The 18596-nt window shown below is 43.8% G+C and overlaps 1 long non-coding RNA gene across 1 annotated transcript; it reads left to right on the forward strand.

Moving 5' to 3' along the window:
- Positions 1-310: 310 nt before the first annotated feature.
- Positions 311-9124, forward strand: LOC133259136 (uncharacterized). Its single transcript, XR_009740277.1, has 3 exons — positions 311-562; positions 4504-4567; positions 8374-9124. It is a non-coding gene; the product is annotated as an uncharacterized LOC133259136 (long non-coding RNA).
- Positions 9125-18596: the final 9472 nt, after the last annotated feature.

Below are 18596 nucleotides of genomic sequence, written 5' to 3' on the forward strand. Positions count from 1 at the left end.
GACAAAATATTGCTAATGATGCACTATTTTCACAATTCCAAAGCATTCACCATCCCTACTATTTACCAATCTGAAAAAGAAAACTATTATCTACACAGTGGTGGGGTCTGGTGGCCTTAGCGAAAGTAAAAAAAAAGGATTTTAGGACAATTTAACATCCTATGCCTCTTGTAATGAAATAGTAAGTTCTCAACACTACCTATGTAATATTCTTCAGAGAACTATTTAACCTGAATCAAATCATACATTTAGTCTTTACTCCAAGTTACAGTAAAAAGCACCAGCAATTACCAGGAACAAAAGAAACACTATCAAGAGGACACAGATCAGTCTAGAAGGTAGGATGTTTTACAAGGAGACTGGCCTGCACTCTTCACAAAATACAATGTCACAAAGACATAAAAGAAGTCATCAAACATATGATACAAGTGTTGCATCATAAAGAAACTGAAGAGTGGTAACAGCCATGCACATGGCTTGACTCTTAATAGGATCCTGAATTGAATGAAAGAGTACAGGCTATATATAAGGTGATGCAATGAAATACTGTTCATTTTATCAGGTAGGACAATGACATCAGAGTCATGCAGAGGAATATTCTAAGGAGATTCATGAGGAAGTATTTAGAGGTGAACGTGTGGTGACTGCAATTTATTTCAAATAGCTCAGCCAGAAAGGCTAATATATGTATATTAAACCCAGAGCAAAAAGGGGGAGGGACGGAGAGGCAGGACAGAACAAGCAAATGGGGCCGAATTGGTGGATCCGGGTCAGGAGCAAATGGGTTTTTTTTTTTTTTTTTTTTTTTTTCTCCATTGTTCTGTATGCTTGAAAAATTTCAAAATCAGAAGTTGAGGGGAAAGTATTGGTGATAATAATACTGTTGAAAAATCAAATTAAGTTGCTGCAGGAAAGAGAAATGATTGATCTGTGTTTTTAGATAAGAATAGAAACTCCCCCACGGCTGGGGAGGAACACCGCGCCACCCTCCAGTTCCCCCTGTGACTCTGCGCACCTCATTAATTTAAAAGGGCAAACCTGATCCACGTCCTTGCACGCGCTCACTACAAAAGCAAGGAGTCCTTTTTCAGGGCAGCCAAGGGTCCAGGGAGGCAAAGCTGACAGAATGAGAGGACCTTCTTTTTTTTTCCCCAGAACAAAGAGCTGGGAGGGACGCAAATAGGACTTGTCTTTGGGAGGTGGAGCAGGCATATGTCAACTGCACAATCAGGATGAGAAAGGCAGCAGAGTGAGTGAAGGAATAGGAATCTGGGGCTGAGACGTGGGCTCTGAGATGGAAGCTGAAAATAATTTGATGCACTCGAGTGATGTTTCCCAACCTCCTGGAAAGAGTTTTGGCTTTTCCTTTTTTCTTTGACTATTGTTAAGGGAAGACTTTCTGTGATCTCTCAAGTGCGTTCTGATTATTTCCCCTACCTCCACCCCTTCCCCCACATAACTGGTTATCTCCACGACCTCTCCTCCCTATCCCTCCTCCGTGACACTCAGAGAAGCACTTGGCAGCTAGTTTCCTGGTACCTATTCGGGTTTTCCAGGGTCAGCCTCTCCCCAAGGAGCCTCTTCTATTACCAGGGATTTGAAAGCACCACCCAATGCTAAGAGATTTCCAAACAGCCACGGAGAAGCGTGGCCTCACAGCATGAACTGGAAGCACATGTTTTTCAAATTCACTGCTAAATAGACTATTTTTAATTTACTACAGGCAAAAAAAAATCAATAACTTTGAAAGGGTGTGGTCAATGCTAGCTGGGTTAAAATATACACATATGCTGTTTTCCTCATTCTTGGTGAGAGTCCCTAGATTTTTATTTCTGTGCAATGAAGGGTGGATAAGACTTGTTGATGCCAGTTGAGGGCCCTCCCCCCCAGAATGGAGAACAGGCCAGGGTACCCTGACACTTCATTTCTTCTCATGAAGTCTGTCCAAAATATCTTCTACTGCAACTTTTCATAAGCTTTTCTTCTCAAAGAGTCAGATTATAGATGTATTGAGCTCAAGCATAAGATAGTTGCTTTTTTCCTTATTACCTATTTTATTTTTAAAATTAATTTTTATTGGAGTATAACTGACTTATTAGAAAAGACTCTGATGCTCAGAAAGACTGAAGGCAGGAGTAGAAGGGGATGACAGAGGATGAGATGGTTGGATGGCATCACCAACTCAATGGACATGAGTTTGAGCAAGCTACAGGAGTTGGTGACAGTCAGGGAAACCTGGCGTGCTGCAGTCCATGGAGTAGCAAAGAGTTGGACACAACCGAGTGACTGAACTGAACTGACAGTTGATTTACAATATTGTATTAATTTCATGTGTACAGCAAGGTGAATCAGTTGTACGTATACATATATCAACTCTTTTTTAGATTCTTCTCCCATGTAGGTGATTACAGAGTACTGAGTATAGTTCCCTACACAGTAGGTCCTTACTAGCTGTGCATGCGTGCTAAGTTTTTCAGTCGTGTCCGACTCTTTTAGACGCTGTGGACTGTAGCCCGCCAGGCTCCTCTGTCCACAGGATTTACCAGACAAGCATACTGGTGTGGGTTGCCATTTCCTTCTCCAGGGGATCTTCCTGACCCAGGGATTGAACCCGTGTCTCTTACGTCTCCTGCATGGGCAGGCAGCTTCTTTACCACTAGCGCCACCAGGGCAGCCCCTTGTTAGTTTTCTATTTCATGTATACAGTAGTGTGTATGTGTCAAACCTAATCTAAGACAGTTGTTTTTGTATAATCCAACAGGTACCCATTTCCCCAAAAGTCCCCAGTGTCCAATGGATACTATGTATATACACACTCAATACAACTGAAAACACTTTATTCTCCTTTTCATCCTGGGGACTTGGTTTTGCGGGATGGGTATTAGTTGGATGGGACCACAAGCTGGCTAAATCTACTTCCCCTTTCACACTGACTGCAAAGACATTCAGAGCCAAATTTGAAATCCACCTCTAGCAGTGTGATCAAAATATTATGCCCTGCCTTTGGGGCACTAGTCTTACTGCCTTATGATGTATTAGGGGCTTCCCTGGTAGCTCAGTTGGTAAAGAATCTGCCTGCAATGCAGGAGACCCCAGTTCAATTCCTGGGTTGGGAAGATCTGCTGGAGAAGGGATAGGCTTCCCACTCCAGTATTCCTGGGCTTCCTTTGTGGCTTAGCTGGTAAAGAATCCACCTGCAATGTGGGAGACCTGAGTTCGATCCCTGGGTTGGGAAGATCCCTTGGAGAAGGGAAAGGCTACCTACTTCAGTATTCTGGCCTGGAGAATACCATGGACTGTATAGTCCATGGGGTCGCAAAGAGTTAGATATGACTGAGTGACTTTCATTCACTTATGATGTTTTACTTTATATTGGTTGTCATTCTGTAAGTTGCCTTGAATTCTTCTTGGAAGAGGAGGCACGTTCAGGATGAAGAGAACACTGCCTGAACCCAGACCCTAGCAGAGGCTGTTCAGGCTTCAGGATGCTCTCAACGTGTGGTGGGTCCCAAGATGGGGCTTGCCAATAATCAGGGATCATTTACTTAAGAGCACCAGGCCCAGACCCTCCAGGAACAGCAAATCCCTGGAGAGCAGTTCTCAGTTGGCAAAGCTAATACATAAAGCCGCCGTTTTGGTTTCTTACAAAGCATAAAGCGCATTAGGGAAGGAGGTGGTGCTGTGGCCCACCCCCCACCCCCACTCCCGGGTACACTGCAGACCTCTCCAGGATGCGCAGATTAGAGCACCGAGAGCAGTAGGAACTCACTGTGCTAAACACTTGACATGCATTAGGCGCATATACTCTTTTAACAACCGTGCAAAGGAACACTACTATCCTACTTATAAAAAAACTGAGTCTAACAGAAATTGTTGCCCAAGGTCACACAGCTGGAAGAAAATGGCAAAGCAAGACGTAAAACCTGGTGGGACTGATTCAAAGTCCTAGGTCTTTGCAGCCAACTGCCTGTCCACCCTTCTGTTTCCCCATATGTCATGTGTGTGAATGTCACGTCTTTGATCACTGAAAAGGCTGCTACATGAAGTCTCTAAAGTATGTTAATTCTTTGGAGGAAAAGAACCTTAAAAACATAAAGCCATGTGGATTGAGGCTAAAGAACCCTAGATGACTGCCTGGTTTGATTTGGGGCCCCTGTGAAGATTAGGGAGCAAATGTCAAAGAACAGATCTTGCTCTCTGGCATCTGTAGATGTCACAAGCAATCATGGAAAGTCTGGAGAAGTCCCGCAGATTTCTGTAATCACAGCATTTAAGTGTTGCAGAGGGGCTTGCCAGCGGGGTGGCCACAGCACCAGTGCCCTGCCCCATCAATGGGCCCAGAGCACAGGCAGAAGCAGGGCATGGAGGGCCCTCTCTTCCTCCTCAGGAGCCATGGTTCCCAGCCTGGACTGCTGACACTGCATTGACCTGTGGATGCAACACTCCGAGCTCCCTGGGACCTCCAGTGAACCTGCTTCAGCACTTTTGCTTTATATTTCTCAGGTCCCTTGGAACAGTCCTAGGAGGTGTGTCCTGAGATGTTTATTGTCCCCTCCAAAGAGAATCTGTAAGCAATTTATTTTTTAATAAAGTCCTTTCTTTGGGGACCCTTTCCTTCTATTCTGGTATTACTGACACTGGTCCCTATAAGTTCTCCTCTATTCCCTGCCTTCCTCCATTACCAGACTCCACAGTTTTCTCTTTTTGGAACATTGGAATACCTGCCTGTGCCCAGACTCCTTCTCTGGCTTTGACTTCCAGGTAGTTCCAGTTTACTTAAGTCATCGCTTGTGAGAAGGTCTCTTGACTTCCCTAGAGAGTTGGACCTCTGCTCTAGAGCTCTGCTATAGCGCCCTGTGGTTCTTTGGCGTATAGTTATACACTACATACTACAATACATCCTACTCTACTATAATACCTCCACTACGCTACTACAATACATCCCTGTATCCCTGTATAACTCTTTCATAAGACCGTAAGCTCCATGAAGGCAGGTGACACAGCTGTTGATATTTCTCCTGACAATCTTGATTCCAGCCTATGATTCATCCAGCTCAGTATTTCACATGATATACTCTCTATATAAGTTAAATAAGTAGGGTGACAACATACAGCCTTGTTGTACTCCTTTCTCAATTTTGAACCAGTCCATTGTTCCATGTCCGGTTCTAACTGTTGCTTCTTGACTTGCATACAAGTTTCTGGGAGATAGGTAAAATGGTCTGGTACTCCCATCTCTAATAATTTCCCACCGTTTGTTGTGATCCACACAGTCAAACGCTTTAGCATAGTCAATGGAACAGAAGTAGATATTTCTCTGGAATTCCCTTGCTATCTCCATGATCCAGCGAATGTCAGTATTAATTTAATCTCTGGTTCCTCTACCTTTTCTATATACAGCTTGTACATCTGGAAGTTCACATACTGCTGAAGCCTAGCTTGAAGGATTTTGAGCATAACCTTGCCAATATGTGAAATGAGCACAAGCATATGATAGTTTGAACATTCTTTGACATTGCCCTTCTTTGGGATTGGAAAGAAAACTGACCTTTTCCAGTCTGTGACCATTGCTGAGTTTTCCAAATTTGCTGGCAGATGGAGTGCAGCACTTTAACAGCATCATCTTTTAGAATTTGAAACAGCTCAGCTGGAATTCTCTCACCTCCACTAGCTTTGTTTGTAGTAATGCTTCCTAAGGCCCACTTCACAATCCAGGATATCCAGCTCTAGGTTAGTGACCACACTATTGTGGTTATCTGGGTCATTAAGACCTTTCTTGTGTGGTTCTTCTGTGTATTCTTGACACCTCTTAAGCTCTGTGTGAAATAAGTTTTGTGTGAAAACTTATTCCCACACAAAAACCTTTTACACAGATATTTATAATCAGCTTTATTTCTAATTGCCAAAACTTGGAAGCAAACAAGATGTTGTTCCGTGGGTGAACGGATAAATAAACTGTGGTACACCCTGGCAACAGATTATTACTTGGCCATGAAAAGAAATGAGCTCTCAAGCCATGAAAATACATGGAGGAAACTTAAATGCAGAGTATTAATACTAAGTGAAAGAAGCCAATGACGGAAGGCCACACACTGCACGATTTCGACTACATGACATTCTGGAAAAGACAAAACATGGAGACAGTCAAATGGTGAGTGGCTGCCAGGGGCTGAAGTGAAGAGAGAAGAGCTGGTGTGGAGTGCAGAGGATTTTCAGGACGACGAAAGTACTCTGATACCATAATGATGATACACATGGCTGTACATTTTCCAAACCCATAGAAACCAAGAGTGAACCCTAATGTAAAGAAGCTGTGAACTTGGGGTGACAGTGATGAGTCAACGTAGATTCATGAGTTACAGCCAATGCCCCACCTGGAGAAGGACCTTGATAAAGGGATGGCAGTGCATGAGGGGGGCAGGGGTACCTGGGAAATCTCTGTACCTTCCCCTCAGTTTGGCTGTGAACCTCAAACTGCTCTAAATTCTCCGAAGGAAAGTGCTTTCACATACATTACTCCTATAACCCTGTAAATTATGTTTCTTATAAAAGACTTCCTTTTTACCAAATCTTTTTTTTTTTTTTAATTTGATTTGATTTAGGCTGCTCCAAGTCTTAACTGCAGCATGCAGGATCTTTAGTTGAGGCATGCTTGTGGGCTCTAGTTCCCCGACCAGGGATTGAACCTGGGCCCCCTGCATTTTGATCATAGAGTCTAACCCTCTGGATCATTAGGGAAGTCTCATATTCCCAAATCTTTCATTATTAATATTTTCGCCCTGAAAGTGGTAGTAGGTCTATATTCCCACCTCTCTATAATTTTTCGTTTAGACAACTAACACTTATTTAGCTTTAACAATATACTCGGCACTTTCCCTAAGACTTTTATTGAAAACTTTGTCAAAAGAGGTCTTATGATCCCAAGTTTACAGTCTAGCTGACCATCCCCTGGGCCATGCATCTTCTGGTCCTGTCACTTCAACCCTCTTACCTTGGCCCCTGCACCTGAGCATGACACCTCTCTCCTGCCTTCTAGTTTTGTCTACTGTCCAAGCGGGGCTCTTGCACCTCAGGACCTGGCACAGGAGACTGGTCCCAGCTCCTCTGATACTGGCCATGCTCACCCCTCGGACCTCCCTGCCCTCAGGGAGCTTGAGGGAGGTGCTGCCTCCAGGACCACTCCTTGGTGCTGGCCCATTTCCACCAACTTCATCCTAGCCCTTTCTGGAAGCGAAGCGATTCTGACCCTGGAGCACTTTCCTCACAAGAGTCAAGGACACACACATCCAGCAATTCAAGAAGGCGCCACAGGCAGGGCTGTGAATGCAGCCTGAGGAATGTGGATGGTGACCATGAAATGAGCTGCTGATGGAGAGTTCACTTCCAGAAAGAAGGTCTTGGCTAATCTGCCTGCAGATCTAGAGGTTGCTTTCCTCCCAACTGCAGATATACTGGCTATCGGAAGACACTCAGACTTTAATCGTGGTTAGAAATCTACCTGCCCATGCAGGGGACGAATGTTTGATTCCTGGTCCAGGAAGATTCCACGTACTGAAGGGTAATTAAGCCCATGTGCCACAACTACTGAGCCCACAAGCCACAACTCCTGAAGCCCTCATGCCCTAGAGGCTGTGCTCTGCAACAAGAGAGGCCACTGCAATGCGAGGCCCGTGTACTGCAACTAGAGAGTAGCCCCAGCTTGCCGCAATGAGAGAAAATCCCACGCACAGCAATGAAGACTTAGCATAGTCAAAAAGAAACAAATAAATACATAAACTAATCTTGAAAAAAGAAGAGGACACACACTTTTGGAAAAACAAAAGAATGCCCAGCTTGTAAATTAAACCTGACAATACCTGTCAGGGCAGAGGCTGGGCTTTCTGAGCAAAATGGTCAGATTACACACAACTTCAACTCACAGACTCGGGACTGGTCTGGGTTGAGGGTGAAGAAACACCCGAGAACTGCTCCCACTTTTATGAAAAGTGAGGGGCAGTGTGAGGGGTCAGGGAGGGCATCACATGGCGGGGAGGTTCCTGAGGCCACAGCCTGCAGGGAAGTGGGGCCCTTTCCAGCATCTGGATGGGAGATTCACATAGCCTACTTTGTAGTGTATAGGGCTTCCCATGTGGGTGGTTCAGACGGTAAAGAATTCACCTACAATGCAGGAGGCCTGGGTTCGATCCCTGGGTCAGGAAGATACCCTAGAGAAGGGAATGGCTACCCACTCCAGTATTCTTGCCTGGAGAATCCCAAGGACCGGGGAGCCTGGTTGGGCTATAGTCCATGGGGTCACAAAGAGTGGGACACAACTGAGTGACTAACATTTCATAGTTTATAGGCTTGGGTAGTAATTTACTTCTTTTTTTTCAGCGAGGTGGAGAGGGGAGAGGAAGAGAAGACAGGCCAAGAACAAATCTTCTGACAACCTTTGAATTAGGTGTCTTCACTGTATTGGAAGAAAATATTTGGCTACTGGATTAAAACCTAAAACCCTGAGAATAACAATAAATAAACAAAGCACTGTGGATGAGCACCCCAGGGGAGGGCTGAGCACTTGATCCAGAGCTGCAAATGCAAACTTGAACTCTTTTTGAAGTTTTAAGCTTGCTCTTTGAAATTCATCCAATGTTGCATTCTGCCCATTAATGTTTATTTTAATATGAAAATGATACTCTTTGTTCTCTAAAATCTTCAAACAAAAACCCAGTGTTCCAGGAAGGTGTGGCAGGGAAACACATAGCCCAGTTTCATGTATCTTGGAGTTGAAATAAGCAGGTATCCAAAATCTCCATGCATTTAGAGCAACTGCTGGCTGACCCATCTCTCTGCCGGGTGATGGAGACAGATTGTAGACCCCAGGTGCTGGGTGACAACGGGAGGCAGAAGGACTCCTCTCCAGGGGAGGATGGCCAGAGACACTGCAGAGCACCTTGCATGAGTCAGGCTAGGACAGTCCATCTTGGGGTCAGCAGGGGGGTCGCACCTGCTCCCAGCATCCTCAGTATCCTCATTTGGGTCTGCATTCGCTCAAGTGTGTGAGGCTGTGATTACAGAACTGACATTATGCAGATTACGTGAGCTGCCCTGTCCACGGCCAAGAGACACCTCAGATTTGTTCCATTTCCTCACGGGACTCATTTTCAGAAGGCTGGCACTCATCTCACAGCCCTGGGGCTCAGGCACATCTGGCTGCCTTTGCTTTCTCCTTCGTCTTTGGGACGTGGTTTACCACGAGCCCTGTTCCGTACGTCCTGAGCTGCGCCTTTTGACCTTCACCCCAAAGCATGGTGTGGCCCCAACCCAGAGCACAGTTACATCCTACAGGAAAAATTAGGTCACTGTCATTGATCAAAAAGCGGTAATGCAAGATGTTGCTGTTGTTTAGTCGCCAAGTCGTGTTCGACTATTTGTGACCCCATGGACTGCCATACACCAGGCTTCCTTGTTCCTCACCACCTCCCGGAGTTTGCCCAAGTTCATGTTCATTGAATTGGTGAGGCCATTCAACCATCTCATCCTCTGTCACCCTCTTTTCCTTTTACTCTTTTGCCCAGTACCAGGGTCTTTTCCAATGAATCAGCTGTTCACATCAGGTGGCCAAAGCATTGGAGCTTCAGCTTCAACAACAGTCCTTCTGGTGAGTATTCAGGGTTGATTTCCTTTAGGATTGACTGTTTTGATCTCCTTGCAGTCCATGGAACTCTCAAGAGTCTTCTCCAACACCATAGTTCAAAAACATCAATTCTTCGGTGCTCGGATTTCTTTATGGTCCAACTCTCACTTCCGTACATGACTACTGGAAAAACCATAGCTTTGCCTAGACAGACCTTTGGTGGCAAAGTGATGTCTTTGCTATTTACTTAATATGCTGTCTAGGTTTGTCATATCTTTCTTTCCAAGGAACAAAGCATCTTTTAAATTCAGGTACAAGATAAAAATTGGAAGATAACCACTAGAAAAATAGAAATAGAATGTATAACTTCCGAAGTAGCAGCAGCAAAGACAGAAAAAGAAATTAAGAAAAGTCAATTATTCTAGCAGAAAGGAGAAAGAAGAAATGTACCTATAATATACATATACATTATGAACAGAAAACACAAAGTAATACAGTAAAAGTAAAGTTTTAAAATCACAATAAATATAAGATCCATAAAATATGTATTAAAAGATAATAATAAATATAATATAAATGTATTAAACTTATGTTTGTTACACAGATTTAACTCAGCTAATGGAAAAGGATACAACCCACGGAAGATTTAATACAGCTGACTACAAACATATGGAAAGAGTTCTCAGCCTCCCTAGTAATTAAAGAAACAATGAATTCACATATGGATTTTCAAATGACATCCCTTAGTGCTGAAGGGAGTGGGTAGTTTGGCATCCTTTTAAAATGTTGACTGTAAAATGAATTGGAACACATTTTCCGGAATAGAGTCTGCAACATGTATCAAAAGCCTTAAAATATATGCACCTAGCAATTACACTCTGAGGAAATAATCAGATAACATGGGCAAAAAAGTATCTGCAAAGATATTCTAATAAATTATTTACTATATAAAAAACCTGAGATATAAATATCCAACAATTATATTACTACTACAGCTATCACTGCTACTACTCATAGTGAATCACTACTACTACTCATAGTGATAAAATATAGTATTTATTAAGAGTTTATCGCATAGCAGCACTGTTCTAAGGGCTTTACTGATGAACACATGTTGATCTCCATTTTAAACTGTGCGAGGTGGGTATTATAATCACCCCATCTTATAGGTAAGAAAACACAGGCAACACAGAATTTAGTAATTTGCCTGAAGCTACCCTGTGATCAAAGGGAAGAACCCCTGCTTACTTTTTTCTTAGGAAGTTTCTGTTTTCAGGGGCTTGTCCCTTCCCACTTCAAAATGCTTTTGGGGGACACTCACCACAGTTGAGAGCTGAAGGTCTAGGGCACAGACAGCTGGTGCTGAGAGTCTGATGATAACCCCCACAGCAAGTACTAGAGCCCTTGAGGTCCCCTCCCTCAGGCTGACCGCAACTTCTGGTTAATCTTATGTCATTCCAGTGATTAACCTCTTGCGAAAGACAGAATGACACGGGGGACCAGCGAAGATTACGTAGCAGGTGTGATGGCCAATCCAACCAGTGAACACTGGGACAGATTTTTCATAAAAGCTACAGTGTTTTTCCAGCTCACAGGCTCTTCTAGAACCCCACCACTGCACACTTTGCAGGGGAACCTATGTCCCCTCCCCACGAATCTGGGTGGGTTCTCCAGAATCACTGCGATACTTGCGTTTATGAGATTATGCAGCCAATAAGAAACATATTCTTGAAGAATGAAATGGCAACCCACTCCAGTATTCTTGCCTCGAAAATCCCATGGACAGAGGAGCCTGGAGGGCTATAGTCCATGGGATCGCAAAGAGTCAGACACGACTGAGGGACTCAGCACATGCACACACGCAAAAAAACATGTTCTAGGCAACACTGTGTTTTAATAGCACTAAACATAGGAAACAAACTGTATTGTAAATGGTCACACTGTACACACACATATGTATGTTAGTATAAAAGCTATATTTACACTCAGGCTATTTGGTTGAAGGAACAAGTGTGGAGGCATCACTCACTGAAATATGAACGATCCTTGCTCTGCGTACCCAGATCACAGGGAACTTTTTGTCTCTGCTTACTTTTCATATTTCTACAAGGAAATTACTCATATTACTCATGCAATGTGAGATAAAGAACTTGTAACTTCAAAGATCGAAAAAGTCATTGTGGTAGGTGGGGTGGGTGGGGTGGGAGTCAGAAGAGGGAGAAGGCACGTCCTGCCAGCCAACTGGGCGCTTATTTCCTTCCGAAGCTTTCTGGTCCCTCACAGCCTAAGGTCACGTGTCCCCAGCACTTGAGCAGCCGGGGTCTTTTCCGTCAGCCCTCAGCATCTCCAGCTGCGCCTCTCGTCTGTGATCTGTCCAGGGTCAGCTGCTGAGCCTAGGTCACGTGTCCCCAGCACTTGAGCAGCCGGGGTCTTTTCCGTCGGCCCTCAGCATCTCCAGCTGCGCCTCTCGTCTGTGATCTGTCCAGGGTCAGCTGCTGAGCCTTTGTTCTCTTGGTCCAATCCAAGGAGACACTCAAGTACTTGGGGACTCATATAGGTGTTTCCTTTCCGTCATCCGAGGAAATGAGGCCAGGTGTACAGTCCACAGTGGCAGACAATGGCAATTCATTAAATTCATTCAACAAATGCTGACTGGATACCTACCACGAGACAGACTCCATTTTCAGGCCAAGCAACTTTGCATTCAAGGACAGTAAATTAAATCAGCCTCTTCCAATTCACTTCTCTAGTGCTTTTATTTTTTTTTTAAATAAAGATCACAACAATAAGTTACCTTTGATATAAACCATAAACTCCTCTTGTGGTAAGATTATAAAAGTTTTGGGGAATTCCCTGGCTGTCCAGTGGTTAAGATGCCATGCTTCCAATGCAGGGGACACAGGTTCAATCCCTGGTCAGGAAACAAGGATCCCGCACGCAGTGGGGCACAGCCAAAAAATAAAAATAAACAAAACAAACAAACAAAAATATCACACAGCTGAATATTAAAGAACATTAAAGATCTGAGCATTAAAAAATAAGTTCTTTGGGAGTAAGACTTTTGCTTCCCTGGCTCAGATAGTAAAGAATCTGCCTGCAATGTGGGACTTCTGGGTTCAGTCCCTGGGTTGGGGAGATCCTCTGGAGAAGGGAACAGCTACCCACTCCATATTCTGGCCTGGAGAATTCCACGGACAGAGGAACCTGGTAGGCTGTATATAGTCCATGGGGTTACAAAGAGTTGGGCAACACTGAGCGACTTTCACTTTCACATAAGCTCATACATACCAACAAATGTCCAAGTAATTATTTGATTGTGACTCACTGAAATCTAAAAAAAAATTTTTTAATATTCATTTATTTTAATTGGAGGATAATTACTTTACAATATTGTAATGGTTTTTGCCATACATCAATATGAATCAGCCATAGGTATAAATGTGTCTCCTCCATCCCACTACTGGGCATATATCCTGAGGAAACCAGAATTGAAAAAGACACATGAAAAAAAAATACATGTACCCCAATATTCATTGTAGCACTAAGGCAATGGCACCCCACTCCAGTACTCTTGCCTGGAAAATCCCATGGATGGAGGAGCCTGGAAGGCTGCAGTCCATGGGGTTGCTGAAGGTCGGACACGACTGAGCAACTTCACTTTCACTTTTCCCTTTCACGCATTGGAGAAGGAAATGGCAACCCACTCCAGTGTTCTTGCCTGGAGAATCCCAGGGACGGGGAGCCTGGTGGGCTGCCGTCTATGGGGTCGCACAGAGTCGGACACGACTGAAGTGACTCAGCAGCAGCAGCAGCAGGACATGGAAGCAAACTAGATGTCCATCAGCAGGTGAACGGATAAGGAAGCTGTGATACACACACAATGGAGTATCACTTAGATTCTTAACTGAGTTCCTCAGTTTTTAATCACGCTCTGTAGCATCCCTGCCCGTCCCCCAAATGAAATCAAGGCTGCGGCACAGAAACCACTTGCCGCACTGTTACCATCTAGCTGCACTTTTAAAGCAGTGAACTGTCTCCTTTGGATGGAACTGTCCTGCCTAGGAAGTTTAGAAAACACTTCCTGCCGAAAGCACACCTTTCCTCTCCGACTTGCCCAAGTCTGAGCAGGCAGTCTGAGGAGGCTGACAGTCCTTCAGATTCAAACCTGCCCTCAGGAAATACCCTCAGCATTTTTGGGTGCAAATCTCGAGAGATTCTTCCCTGGGATCCCATTTTTTACCTTTCCCTGGATCATCCCAGACCTTCCAACCCTTCTTACAAAAGCCATATGTAGATTGACAGCCTCCAGAATCCTTTACAACAGGTGAGTTTCTCCTTGAAATAGAATGCTGATGAGTTTAGCCTTTTATCTCTTACAAATTCTCTTACTCTTTGTTTTCACTTATTTCTTTAAAAATTTTTAAATTTTATTTGTTTTTAATTGAAGGATAATTGCTTTACAATATTGTTTTGATTTCTGCCATATACCAACGTGAATCAGCCATAGGTATTTATATGTCCCCTCCTTCTTGAACCTCCCTCCCACCTCCAACCCCATCCCACCCTCTAGGCTGTCATGAAGCTCCTGTTTGAGTGCCCCGTCATAAGACAAATTCCCATTGGCTATCTATTTTACACATGAAAAATAAAAGTGAAAGTGTTAGCCACTCAGTTGCGTCTGACCCTTTGCGACCCCATGGACTGTAGCCCACCAGGCTCCTCTGTGCCTGGAATTCTCCAAGCAAGAATACTGGAGTGGGTTGCCATTCCCTTCTCCAGGGGATCTTCCCCACCCAGGGATCAAACCCGGGTTGTAGTGTATATCACTCTTAATTGTTGAGATGCTGAGGAAACAATGGTCAGAGAAACATTTCATCCACGAGAAATCAATCTGAGAAAAGGCAAATAAAAACTCTTTAAATAACTTTTTTCTCTTGGCCTGTGTTCCACACTATTTTTTAATGTTATTCATTTATTTAAGGACATATCACTTAATTTAGAAAACATACAAGATAACTTTAGATTTATGATAACATAAACTTTATTCCCTTAGACTCCCTACACTAGTCTAAACTAAATCAACATGAGCTCCAAGTAGATTACTGCTTGACTGTTTTGGGGACTTTTCCTCCCTGTAGTTATCAAATATTTACACAAAATAATTAACTAATAAAAAAATATTTTTCTTACACATTGAACACTGAAAGAGAAAAATAGGCTGCATGCCTCATAAAGAAACGTCCTTCTAGTATTGGGTTGGCCAAAAAATTTATTCTGGTTTCTCCATAATATCTTACAGAAAGACCCAAATGAACTTTTAGGCCAACCTAATAGTTAACTGGACCAAGCAATCAAGAAGCACAACAATTCCTGATATCTGTCTCCTTTCCTCCCTCCCTTGAAGAAGTGAATCAGGATCTAGAAAGCAGACTGAGCCATTTTTCTCACAGTGTTCTGAAGGGTCCATTCATTCAAAGGTGGACAGTAAACAAACATCGGGTCACAAGTGTAACAGCCTCGAGGGGATTCTGTATGTGTTTCAATTCTCACTCGGGGTCCTTGATGCTCTATTCTTTTCTATCTCTACTAGTTTCCTTAAGGAAAGGAACATCTCCTCTCTGAGAAAATTGTGGGCAACAAGTTTCTTAAAAACACATTTTTCTCTCCACGAACAGGAGCCAGTGCCAGAGCTGTGGTCTCCACCCTCCTTGCTTCCTCCAGACATTCAAGGGCCGACGGGCTGCAGCACGAGGAGCCGACTCACTGCCTTGCGTCCGACGTGCAGCTCCCAGTAGAACGTTTGTCATATGGAATTTTGGAGTTCTCTGCCATCACATGGACAGCAAAGGATCATGAACAAGCCCTTTAATGTCTGGGTCAGATGGGCTGAGAAAACAAGCCACAATCACAAGCCATACACCCTCAGATCATCGGCTTAATTAGGACACTGAGAGAGAAGGGTTTGATTTTTCAGTCCAGCTGAGTTCTGATGGCAGAACCTTCTGGGGCTGCCAGGCCATTCCTGCCCTGTGCATGTGTGCATGCTAAGTCACTCAGTCGCGTCTGACTCTTTGCAACCCCCTGGACAGTAGCCCACCAGGCTTCTCTGTCCATGGGATTCTCCAGGCAAGAATACTGGAGTGGGTTGTCATGGCCTCCTACAGGGGATCTTCTCGACCCAGGGATTGAACCCACATTTCCTGTGGCTCCTTCATTGCAGGCAGATTCTTTACCCCTGTGCCACCGGGGGAAGCCCTTCCTGCCCTGACTGTTTCCAGCTCAAGCAGCTGTCCTGACGTGGATTTTTCAGCTGTCAGTCGTAGAACCTAAAGGCTTTGGGCAGTACAGTGCCTATGAGGCCACAAAGAAATACAGCAGGGTGCGTAGCTCTGCACTGGAGGTTATGAACAACTTTTTTCTTAATGTGTTTTCAATTTTCAAAATTGCCTACCATAATTTATATAATTTTTAAAAGGAATTTAAACAGTAGATGGAAAACTCGATGGAAAAGACAGTGGTTCTTCGTAGAGACCCCGGTGCTGCTGAGTTCTCAGGAGACCAGAACACTGCTTGCAACCTATCCCTAGAGGTTTCCCCAGAGCCTTTCAGAAGTGCCATGGGGGCACATGTGACCATAACCCTCCTGCACTGACCCCCCACTCCCAGGGTGGTGATCCATGACAGAGCAGAGCAGTAGGGAAAGAAAGAACTAGCCCGACTTATATTATACAGCTTATAAGTCACTCTGACAAAATGCTCAGCCCTAAAATCGCCAATGTTAACCAATGGACCAGCTGTGCGTTGGAGAGAAAGAAAACCACAGAGCTCCCTCTGCAGGCCGTGGACAGTATTAACTGACCTCCTCTCCATCCCCGGCTTCCTTGTAAGACTCCAAGACCCTTGTCAACAAGGATGTGGTTATTTTTAAATGAAATGAAATGTGCTGACATTCAGGAAAACAAAAATAAAAAACCTTTCTCCTGTGCATTCTAGGGTAGCAGAGCAAACAGTATTTTAAACACACATAGAAAACAGCAATAGCCCTTGTAATTTCAATTCCGTGAAAAAATTCAGCAGGGGGTGATTAAAATAGCATTACCAGCTCGAGAGCCAAAACCAAGGCGCAAGGCAGTGTTTCCAGTTGCAATGGAAAAAGCCTGCCTCATGTCCTCAAGCTGCTTCGTGGAACTGGAGTTGGTAAAACAAAGCTAACAGGTTCGGATGGGTTCATTTCTCCTTTCACCTGTAAATGCTGGTGAGCTCCTGGTTAGGAGCACCATCTTATCACCATAAGATAAGAATGGGCTGGATCACGTCTCAAGATTCCTTTAAGCTCCAACAGGAAAGAAACAAATAAGAATATTAGAGTGGGTTGCCATTTCTTTCTCCAGGGGATCTTCCCAACCCATGGATCAAACCCGGGTCTCCTGCATTGCAGGCAGGTTCTTTACCGTCTGAGCCACCATGGAAGTCCCATATGCAATAGTAATGATACACATTTGTCACCAAGGTATATATTAAAGGATGGATGGTTTCTATCCACATGTTGGTGTCGGGGTGGAATGAGAAGACCTGGGGCCAAATTCGATCTCAACCACTTACCATGGATGAGACTTGGAAGGTCACTTCTCTTAAGGGTCAGTTTACTCACTGGTAAGAGTGGAAACAAAGGCTTCCTTATGGCTCAGTGGTAAAGAATTTGCCTGCAATGCTGGAGACGCGGGTTCGATCCCTGGGTGGGGAAGATCCCCTGGAGGAGGGCAGGGCAAACCACTCCAATATTCTTGCCTGGAGAATCCCATTGACAGAGGGGCCTCATGGGCTACAGTCTATGGGGTTGCAAAGAGTTGGACATGACTGAGCCACTAACACTTTAAAGAGTGGAAACAGTAACAACAGTCAGCTGGAAGATGCAATGAAAGAGAAGCCCCCATTTTCAGAGGAGCAATAATAAGGATAAACTACCTAGAAATACACTTAATAAGAAATGGGCATGATTTATAAAGCACATCCTTGAGGGAAATGAATGAACTACACAAATGGAAAGGTTACCATGTTCTCAGAAGGCAGACTCAACATCATGTAACTGTTAACTCTTCCTGAATTAATCTGTTAATACTATCCCACTTTTAAAAACCAACCAGGTTTTGTTGGAACTTGGCAAGTTGATTTTACAGTTCTTACAAAAAGGTAACTAAACAAAAATAGCTCAGGAGAGTCTGAAAAATAAGATTTATGAGAAGGATATAAGCCTTTCTGGATACTATTAATAAAACAAGTTATAAAGCCATAATTTAAATGATTTGGCTAAACAGTTTGTTACAACAGTTTGGAGTTGACACATGAATAGAAGATCACAGAAAGTCAGAAATAGATGCCAACACAAATTGGAATGTATTAGCCTTTGACTGTGTGGATCACAATAAACTTTGAAAATTCTGAAAGAGATGGGAATACCAGACCACCTGACCTGCCTCTTGAGAAATCTGTATGCACGTCAGGAAGCAATAGTTAGAACTGGATATGGAACAACAGACTGGTTACAAATAGGAAAAGGAGTATGTTGAGGCTGTACATTGTCACCCTGCTTATTTAACTTATATCCAAAGTATATCATGAGAAACGCTGGGCTAGATGAAGCACAAGCTGGAATCAAGACTGCCAGGAGAAATATCAATAACCTCAGATATGCAGATGACACCACCCTTATGGCAGAAAGTGAAGAACTAAAGAGCCTCTTGATGAAAGTGAAAGAGGAGAGGGAAAAAGTTGGCTTAAGGCTCAACATTCAGAAAACTAAGATCATGGTATCTGGTCCCATCACTTCATGGCAAATAGATGGGGAAACAGTGGAAACAGTTTCCACTAACTTTATTTTTCTGGGCTCTAAAATCACTGCAGATGGTGATTGCAGCCATGAAATTAAAAGACGTTTACTCCTTGGAAGGAAAGTTATGATCAACCTAGACAGCATATTAAA

This window comes from Bos javanicus, chromosome 13, assembly GCF_032452875.1.
Source record: "Bos javanicus breed banteng chromosome 13, ARS-OSU_banteng_1.0, whole genome shotgun sequence".
NCBI lineage: Eukaryota > Metazoa > Chordata > Mammalia > Artiodactyla > Bovidae > Bos > Bos javanicus.